We start from the raw sequence: 7303 nt of genomic DNA, 5'->3' as shown, positions 1-7303 counted from the left end.
CTAGTTACTAGGGTTTACAGAAATGAGTAAATGATGCAGAAATCCAGTTCCGGGCCCACTTGATGTGTGCTTGGGCTGAGCGTTGAAGCTTTCACATATAGAGGTCTTCCTTGGAGTTGAAGGCCAGTTTGTAATTTGTTTCTGGCGTTTAACTCTGCTTTGCAACTTGTTTCTGGCGTTTAACGCCAGAATAGGGTAGAAAGCTGGCGTTAAACGCCAGTTTTCGTTGTCTAAACTTGGGCAAAGTATGGACTATTATATATTGCTGGAAAGCCCTGGATGGCTACTTTTCAACGCAATTGAGAGCACAATATTTGGGTTTCTATAGCTCCAGAAAATCTACTTTGAGTGCAGGGAGGTCAGAATCCAACAGCATCTGTAGTCCTTCTTCAGCCTCTGAATCAGATTTTGCTTAGGTCCCTCAATTTCAGCAAAAAAATACCTGAAATCATAGAAAAACACACAAACTCATAGTAAAATCTAGAAATGTGATTTTTAAATAAAAACTAATAAAAATATACTAAAAACTATGTAAAAACAATGCCAAAAAGCGTATAAATTATCCGCTCATCACAACACCAAACTTAAATTGTTGCTTGTCCCCAAGCAACTGAAAATCAAATAGGATAAAAAGAAGAGAATATACTATAAATTCCAAATATCAATGAAACTTAGCTCCAATTAGATGAGCGGGACTAGTAGCTTTTTGCCTCTGAACAGTTTTGGCATCTCACTTTATCCTTTGAAGTTTAGAATGATTGGCATCTATGGGAACTCAGAATTCAGATAGTGTTATTGATTCTCCTAGTTTAGTATGTTGATTCTTGAACACAGCTACTTTATGAGTCTTGGCCGTGGCCCTAAGCACTTTGTTTTCGAGTATTACCACTAGATACATAAATGCCACAGACACATAATTGGGTGAACCTTTTCAGATTGTGACTCAGCTTTGCTAAAGTCCCCAATTAGAGGTGTCCAGGGTTCTTAAGCACACTCTGTTTTTGCTTTGGACTTTGACTTTAACCGCTCAGTCTCAAGCTTTTCACTTGACACCTTCACGCCACAAGCACATGGTTAGGGACAACTTGGTTTAGCCACTTAGGCCAGGATTTTATTCCTTTGGGCCCTCCTATCCACTGATGCTCAAAGCCTTGTATCCTTTTTATTACCCTTGCCTTTTGGTTTTAAGGGCTATTGACTTTTTCTGCTTGCTTCTTTTTTTTTTCTTTCCCTTTTTTTTGCAAGCTTTTCTTTATTCACTGCTTTTTCTTGCTTCAAGAATCATTTTTATGATTTTTTTAGATCATCAAATAACATTTCTCCTTTTTCATCATTCTTTCAAGAGCCAACAATTTTAACATTCATAAACAACAAATTCAAAAGACATATGCACTGTTCAAGCATTCATTCAGAAAACAAAAAGTATTGTCAACACATCAAAATAATTAAACTAGTTTCAAGGATGAATTCGAAATCATGTACTTCTTGTTCTTTTGTGATTAAAAGCATTTTTCATTTAAGAGAGGTGATGGATTCATAGGACATTCATAGCTTTAAGACATAGACACTTAAACACTAATGATCATATAGTAAAGACATAAACATAAATAAAACATAAGGCTCAAGAACCAAAAAACAGGAAAATAAGAACAAGGAGATTAAGGAATGGGTCCACCTTAGTGAGGGTGGCGTCTTCCTCTTCTTGAAGAACCAATGGTGCTCTTGAGCTCCTCTATGTCTCTTCCTTGTCTTTGTTGCTCCTCCCTCATAGCTCTTTGATCTTCTCTAATCTCATGGAGAATGATAGAGTGCTCTTGGTGTTCCATCCTTAGTTGTCCCATGCTTGAACTTAATTCTCCTAGGGAGGTGTTGATTTGCTCCTAATAGTTTTATGGAGGGAAGTGCATCCCTTGAGGCATCTCAGGGATTTCATGGTGAGGAATTTCCTCATGCTCTTGTTGAGGTCCATGATCTCTTTTTTGCTCCATCTTTTTCTTAGTGATGGGCTTGTCCTCATCAATGAGGATATCTTCGTCTATGTCAATTCCAGCCGAATTACAGAGGTGGCAAATGAGGTGAGGAAAGGCTAACCTTGCCAAAGTGGAGGACTTGTCAGCCACCTTGTAGAGTTCTTGAGGTATAATCTCATGAACTTCCACTTCCTCCCCAATCATGATACTATGGATCATGATGGCCTGGTCTACAGTAACTTCAGACCGGTTGCTAGTAGGAATAATTGAGCGTTGGATGAACTCCAACCATCCTCTAGCTACAGGCTTAAGGTCTGGTCTTCTCAATTGAACCGACTTGCCTCTTGAGTCAACTTTCCATTGAGCTCCTTCCACACATATGTCCATGAGGGCTTGGTCCAACCTTTGATCAAAGTTGACCCTTCTAGTGTAAGGGCATGCGTTTTCTTGCATTATTGGCAAGTTGAACGCCAACCTTATATTTTCCGGACTGAAATCTAAGTATTTCCCCCGAACCATTGTAAGCCAGTTCTTTGGGTTTGGGTTCATACTTTGATCATGGTTCCTAGTGATCTATGCGTTTGCATATAACTCTTGAACCATTAAGATTCTGACTTGTTGAATAGGAATAGAGAAAACTTCCCATCCTCTTCTTCTAACCTCTTGTCGGATCTCTGAATACTCGCTCTTTTTGAGCTTAAAAGGGACCTCAGGGATCACTTTCTTCTTGGTCACAACTTCATAGAAGTGGTTTTGATGGACCTTTGAGATGAATCTCTCCATCTCCCATGACTCAGAGGTGGAAGCAATTGCCTTCCCTTTCCTCTTTCTTGAGGTTTCTCTGGCCTTAGGTGCCATTGATGGTTATGGAAAAATAAAAAGCAATACTTTTACCACACCAAACTTAAAAGGTTTGCTCGTCCTCGAGCAAAAGAAGAAAGAAAGTAGTAGAAGAAGAAGAAAATGGAGGAGATGGAGGGAGAGAGTGTATTCGGCCAAGGGGGAGAAGTGGTGGTTGTAATGTGTGAAAATGGAGTAGTGTTGAGGGGTTTATATAGGGGTGGGGTGGAGGGTAGGTTTCGGCCATTAGGGTTGGGTTTGGGAGGGAAAAGAATTTGAATTTTGGAGGTAGGTGGGGTTTATGGGGAAGAGTGGATGGATGTGAGTAGTTAAGGGTATTTAGGGAAAAGGTATGGGGTTGATTGGTGAAGGGTATTTGGGGAAGAGAGGTATGAAAAGGTGTGAAGAGGAGAGAAGAAGAGGTGGGTGATAAACCACTATTTTATGGTTTATATTATGTTTAATTATGTGGTTTATCATGATCCTTACCCACTTATTCACTAAATTAGCATGAATATTAGATTTCTTTCCGGAATTTATTACATGTTTGAAAACTGCTTCCTAGAGACTTTAATTATTTAATTTTAATTCTCCTTTATTCCATTCGATGCCGTGATCTGTGTGTTAAGTGTTTCAGATTTTATAGGGCATGAATGAGTTGGAGATTGGGAAGGAAGCTAGCAAAAATGGAAGAAACACAAGAATTTGAGGAGATAACCAGCGAGAAGTGATGCGGTCGCATGGCTCACGCGACCGCGCGAAGGAGAGCAAATCGCAGCGACGCGGCCGCATGGCTCACGCGTCCGCGCGGATTGGAAAGCCCAAGCGACGCGGTAGCATGGACGACGCGAACGCGTGGCGAGGAAAAGCGCAAGTGATGCGTCAGCATGGATGACGCGATCGCGTGACATGTGCGATCTGCATAATCTGCAGAATTCGCTGGGGGCGATTTTGGACCCTATTTCGACCCAGTTCTCGGCCCGAAACAGCAGACTAGAGTCAGAGAATATGCAGAAACAAACAACACATTCATTCAGAGACAGTTTTAGATCTAGTTTTACTCTCTTAGGTTTCTCTCTCTAGGTTTTAGAATTTTTAATTTTCAATTGATCTTAGCATTGTAACATTGAGAAGAGTTATTTCATCATCAAGACTTCGTCATTCTAGTTCGTTTTCTTAACTTGGTTTCATTCTTCCATGTTCTTTGTTTTGTTCAATTTTGTTATTTGAATACTTTTATGATTAATTAATGCAAGGATTATTTCTTTTTAATTCAATTTCAATTCCAATGATCATGTCTTCTTTTAATTCCCTTTCATGTGCTATGGATTTATTATTTACAATGCGTGAGTAGTTTCTTTACTTGACGGGGAGTTGATTAAAAGGAACTCTTGAGTCGGAAGGATTGAAAGAAAAATTTGTAATTGGGTTAAATGTTGGATCGCTATCCTGTCACCGACGCCAATCCCTTTGAACTAAGTGGGTTGCAACTTGTGAACAGATCTGGCATTCCAACTTGTTTGACTTTCCCTTACCTAGTAAAGGATCACCAAACAGAACAACGATTAATTATAAATTAATCTTACAATCACTCCATCAATAGTAGAAATTCCAACCAATTAACTCCCAGTCAAGGCTTTTACTCATATTAATTAAATTTCCTCAATTTAAATTCCAATTTACTTAACTCAACTTCTTTGAACATCTGATTAACAAGATAGCACACTTTTCTGCAACTCGTTGGGAGACGACATGGGACTTAAAACTCCCAGTAATTTTTAATTCAAACTCTCTGTGACATACTTCTAAATTGATAGGCAGATTTTCGGTGAGTTAAGAACTATACTTGCAACGTAACCATTTTAATGATTTTTAATTCACCAGCTTCTGCGTCTCATCAGTGGGATAGGTGGGGATTCTGTGGGGTCCACAGATCCAGAGGGGTCAAGGACTTAACATCCCTGCTCCATTTAGGCGTGCAAACACCCTTAGAATGCATGCCTAGCGTTAAACACCAGCTTGCTGCTTGTTCCTGGCATTTAACGCCAATTCCATGCTCTGTTCTGGCGTTAAACGTCAGTCTGGTTCTTGTTTCTGTCGTTTAACGCCAGCTTGATGCTTCTTTTCTGGTGTTAAACGCCAGTTTGATGCTTCTTACTGGCGTTTAAATGCTAGTAAGCTCTTCCTCCAGGGTGAGCTGTTTTTAATGCTGTTTTTTCATTCTGTTTTTGATTTTTCAGTTGTTTTTGTGACTTCACATGATCATCAACCTAAAGAAAACATAAAATAGCAATGGAAAATAAATAGATATAATTAAATAACATTGGGTTGCCTCACAACAAGCACTTCTTTAATGTCAATAGCTTGACAGTGAACTCTCATGGAGCCTCACAGATGTTCAAAGCATTGTTGGGACCTCCCAACACCAAACTTAGAGTTTGAATGTGGGGGTTCAACACCAAACTTAAAGTTTGGTTGTGGTCTCCCAACACCAAACTTAGAGTTTGACTGTGGGGGCTTTGGTTGACTCTGCAGTGAGAGAAGCTTTTCATGCTTCCTCTCCATGGTTACAGAAGGAGAACCTTGAGTCTTAAATACAAGGTAGTCCTTATTTAGTTGAAGGACCAACTCTCCTCTGTCCACATCAATCACAGCTTTTGCTATGGCTAGGAAGGGTCTTCCAAGGATGATGGATTCATCCCCATCCTTCCCAGTGTCTAGGATTATGAAATCAGCAGGGATGTTAAGGCCTTCAACCTTTACTAACAAGTCCTCTACTAATCTATAAGCCTGTTTCATTGATTTATCTGCCATCTCTAGTGAGATTCTTGTAGTTTGTACCTCATAGATTCCCAGTTTCTCTATTACAGAGAGTGGCATGAGGTTTATCCCTGACCCAAGGTCACACAGAGCCTTGTCAAAGGTCATGGTGCCTATGGTACAAGGTATGAAGAACTTTCCAGGATCCGGTTTCTTCTGAGGCAATGTCTGCCTTATCAATGCACTTAGTTCATTGGTGAACAAGGGGGGTTCATCCTCCCAAGTATCATTACCAAATAAACTGGCATTCAACTTCATGATGGCTCCTAGATATTTAGCAACCTGCTCTTCAATGGTGTCTTCATCCTCTTCAGAGGAAGAATAGTCATCAGAGCTCATGAATGGTAAAAGGAGGTTCAATGGAGTCTCTAAGGTCTCTAGATGAGCCTCAGATTCCTTGGATTCCTCAAAGGGAAACTCCTTATTGGTCAGTGAACGTCCCAGGAGGTCTTCCTCACTAGGATTCACGTCCTCCTCCTCCTTTCTGGGTTCGGCCACACCAAGTAAGGTTATGGCCTTGTACTCTCTTTTTTTATTCTCTTCTGTATTGCTTGGGAGAGTATTAGGAGGGGTTTCAGTGACTCTTTTACTCAGCTGGCCCACTTGTGCCTCCAAATTTCTAATGGAGGACCTTGTTTCATTCATGAAGCTTAGAGTGGCCTTAGATAGATCAAAGACTATATTTGCTAAGCTAGATGGATTTTGCTCAGAATTCTCTGTCTGTTGCTGAGAGGATGATGGAAAAGGCTTGCTATTGCTAAACATGTTTCTTCCACCATTATTAAAGCCTTGTTGAGGCTTTTTTTGATCCTTCCATGAGAAATTTGGATGATTTCTCCATGAGGGATTATAGGTGTTTTCATAGGGTTCTCCCATGTAATTCACCTCTACTATTGCAGGGTTCTCAGGATCATAAGCTTCTTCTTCAGAAGATGCTTCTTTAATACTATTAGATGCAGCTTGCAATCCATTCAGACTCTGAGAAATCATATTGACTTGCTGAGTCAATATTTTATTCTGAGCCAAAATGGCATTCAGAGTATCAATTTCAAGAACTCCCTTCCTTTGAGGCGTCCCATTACTCACAGGATTCCTTTTAGAAGTGTACATGAACTTGTTATTTGCAACCATGTCAATGAGTTCCTGAGCTTCTGCAGGCGTTTTCCTTAGGTGAATGGATCCACCTGTAGAATGGTCCAATGACATCTTTGATAATTCAGACAGACCATCATAGAATATATCCAGGATGGTCCATTCTGAAAGCATGTCAGAAGGACACTTTTTGGTCAGTTGCTTGTATCTCTCCCAAGCTTCATAGAGGGATTCACCTTCTTTCTGTTTGAAGGTTTGAACATCCACTATAAGCTTGCTAAGCTTTTGAGGAGGAAAGAACTTGGCTAAGAAAGCCGTGACCAGCTTATCCCAAGAGTTCAGACTATCTTTAGGTTGAGAGTCCAACCATATTCTAGCTCTGTCTCTTTGATGAGCGGATAATTTATACGCTTTTTGGCATTGTTTTTACATAGTTTTTAGTATGATTTAGTTAGTTTTTAGTATATTTTTATTAGTTTTTAAATAAAATTCACATTTCTGGACTTTACTATGAGTTTGTGTGTTTTTCTATGATTTCAGGTATTTTCTGGCTGAAATTGAGGGACTTGAGCAAAAATCAG

At 39.8% G+C, this 7303-nt stretch overlaps 1 non-coding gene across 1 annotated transcript; it reads left to right on the top strand.

Annotated features, from left to right (window-relative positions):
• The first annotated feature begins 6890 nt into the window (after positions 1-6890).
• On the top strand, positions 6891-6998 carry LOC148545679 (small nucleolar RNA R71). Its single transcript, XR_015901086.1, has one exon. It is a non-coding gene; the product is annotated as a small nucleolar RNA R71 (small nucleolar RNA).
• Positions 6999-7303: the final 305 nt, after the last annotated feature.

This window comes from Arachis ipaensis, chromosome B9 (assembly GCF_059453495.1).
Source record: "Arachis ipaensis isolate K30076 ecotype BB chromosome B9, ASM5945349v1, whole genome shotgun sequence".
NCBI lineage: Eukaryota > Viridiplantae > Streptophyta > Magnoliopsida > Fabales > Fabaceae > Arachis > Arachis ipaensis.
Note: the sequence above shows the minus strand (reverse complement) of the source record. Positions and strands in the feature narration are given on the sequence as shown.